Below are 2,910 nucleotides of genomic sequence, written 5' to 3'. Positions count from 1 at the left end.
TTTTCAAATCTAGAATTACTGCCTCACTGAAGACATCGATAGCGTCGAAAGGTGTTTTCGGAATTGCACGAGACTTCAGCTTGAGATTACTGTGTCCGCCTACTTGGTTGACACCAGATCCTGCCAGATATTCTTCAGTCAATGATTCGCCTGACGGCGTGTCTGGAAGTGAAGAGCTTAATTCCCTCATTGTTATCAAAGTTTCCAGATCATGACCCGTTAGGGCATCTGATCCGCTTACTCCTAACTCTTCCGTTGTTGTTGGACCTCCAGTTTTTGGATGCAAAAGATATATTTTCTGAAATCTCAACTTTCTGATGTATTTGAACAGGTCAATTCTGGTCCGTGCATAGTCAAAGCCTGCGGTGGGACAAAAAGTAGGTCCTAGCTGTAGGACCTTGATTTCTTCCTGTGTTAGAATCTTGTTTGATAAATTGATGACTGTCATTTCATTTTTTCTTTCATTTACCACTTCCCCCTCCTCCCTCTGCTCCGTGTAACTCTCGGGGTTGTATTGTCTCCCCCTGCCTTTCTTTCCTCTCCTTGTTTTTCGTTTCTTTTCCCTCGTGGCAGGGTTTGTTGCGGAGGGTGGGTTCTTGGTGTTGGTCGTTGTCGGCTTTCCCTCATGAGTTGGTACTCCTGAAAAAAAGGAGGGGGTGGAGAGGATTCCATGTTTCTGCTTGGCTCTGGCGGTGCTGTACTTTGCTCACCTTCTGATGTTTCAACTTCCGATTCTGAAGTGTCTATATAGCCACTTCTGTTCGTGCCTTGTTGGTTCATTTTTCTCCTGGGTCCGTCAAAAAAAAAAAAAAAAAAAAAAAAAAAAAAAAAAAAAAAAAATATATATATATATATATATATATATATATATATATATATATTTATATATATATATATCAATCCAACAAATTTGCCCCTGTAGAAACGCCACACATCAGAGAGCTTTAACTCCTTTATTTTGCAGGTTAGCAGACAGAAACAGCACAAAAACGGACTCTCTGTCCACTTCAGCGGCAGAAATCCGGCGCTGGAGGTCTGCTTTGAAAGCAGCGGGGCGTTTCCGCGGCTGGGCCAGCCGCCACAAATCAATCCAACAAATTTGTCCCTGTAGAAACGCCACACATCAGAGAGTGCTGAAGTGGACAGAGAGTCCATTTTTGTGGGAGGAATAATGCAGCACAAGCAAGGTTTTTCCCTCCTTCAAGTAACCCACTGGGGTAAGCCACTATTTTAATTAACAAAACTCAGCACCACCCACTGTGGTTAACAATGGGGAACTACAGGGACCAGAAGGCTTTGTGCACACGCCCACTGGGGCGGGACCCAGGAACTTTATCGGGTGTTCCCCATGGAAGCCGGGAATTTGTTTGCCAGTGATCAAGGGCAGAGTGCTGCCTGAAACACGTTTGGCCATCTTATCTGTACTAAGAGGAGTGAGCTGTTTCTGTCTGCTAACCTGCAAAATAAAGGAGTTAAAGCTCTCTGATGTGTGGCGTTTCTACAGGGGCAAATTTGTTGGATTGATATATATATATGTATATATATATATATTACCTACTGGCGGTCGCCAGTAGGTAGTTATAGTTAGGACCCCTTTTCCATAGGAAAACCTCAACATTCTATTTTGAATAACTTTGGCGCCGGTCGATGAATCCTCGCGAATTTCTCAAAATAGGTGGGGCGCTACGCTCCGCTCCTACCCTGAAAGTCTCGGGGGGATCCGTCAAGCGGGGGCTGAGATAAAAGGGGGGTCCCAAAACGCGTTTTCCCCATGCATTTTTCCATAGGACCTTTAGAACGAGCTACAGCCCGAACGGCTGAACAGAATTACTCGAAATTTGGCAGAGAGGTAGTCCCTAGGTCAAGGAAGTGCCTTTTGTAGGTTTGGTGTAAATCTGTTCAGTAGATTCTGAGAAAATAGCCTTTAAATCAATATATATATCTGAGCCCGCTTACGGTACGCTTACCGTACGCTTACCGTAAGCGTACGGTGGCGTGCGCGAGCGCGATTCTGATTGGCTCTTAGATCTTAGTAAACATTCGAATCGGCCGAAACCAGGAAGCGGCGGCCGCCATTTTGTGTATTTCACTCAGAAAAAAAAGAGTGAAAACAAGAAAAGGGGGCAATGAGGAGAGTTACAGACCCCCTTACATTTGTGAGGGGGTCAAAGAAGGACTGTAAAGTACAAAGAAAACATTTATTGATTTTAAAAAAAATCACGGGGTACGCGTACGGTAAGCTTACGGTAAGCGTACGGTAGAAAAAAAAAAAAAAAAATGAAAATCAGATTTAAGTGTTTAGATATTAGGGGGCTCTAAAAAGAGCCGTTGTGTTTATGAAATGATTTTTTAGTGGTACCTACAAGTAAGTACCGATGCAGAGTCTAAGGTTCAAGAGGAAGACTCTGTTCCCTTCATCATTGAAGTGCACACCATCTCTTCTATAAATGTCTTGCATGTCATAACGCAAGTTGTTGTGGTAAATGGCACCCATACCATAGTCACGGAGGAAAGCAGAAACAGATTTGTTGACGTGCTTTCTTGCTTTGTCATCGCACCGCGTGCCCACCGTGCGTGCACGGCACTAACTGCGTAAAGTGGGCGCGCGGTGCGCGAAGCGCACCGCGTGCTCACTGTGCGCGCACGGTGCGCGAAGCGCACCGTGCGCGCACGGAACGAACTGCGTTAAGTGAGCGCGCACGCCACGAATGGCGTAAAGTAACTTAGCATTTAAAAAACCGTACAAATTCACTGAAAAAACCATAGGTTTCACACACGTTATAGTTAGGAATTAGCATTTAAAAAACCTTGCAAATTCACTGAAAAAACCATAGGTTTCACACATGTTATAGTTAGCGGAAATTTTACTGATAAAAAACCAATGAAATTCCACGTTATAGTTAGTGCAGG

Source organism: Triturus cristatus, chromosome 4_2 (genome assembly GCF_964204655.1).
Source record: "Triturus cristatus chromosome 4_2, aTriCri1.1, whole genome shotgun sequence".
NCBI classification, from domain to species: domain Eukaryota; kingdom Metazoa; phylum Chordata; class Amphibia; order Caudata; family Salamandridae; genus Triturus; species Triturus cristatus.
Note: the sequence above shows the minus strand (reverse complement) of the source record.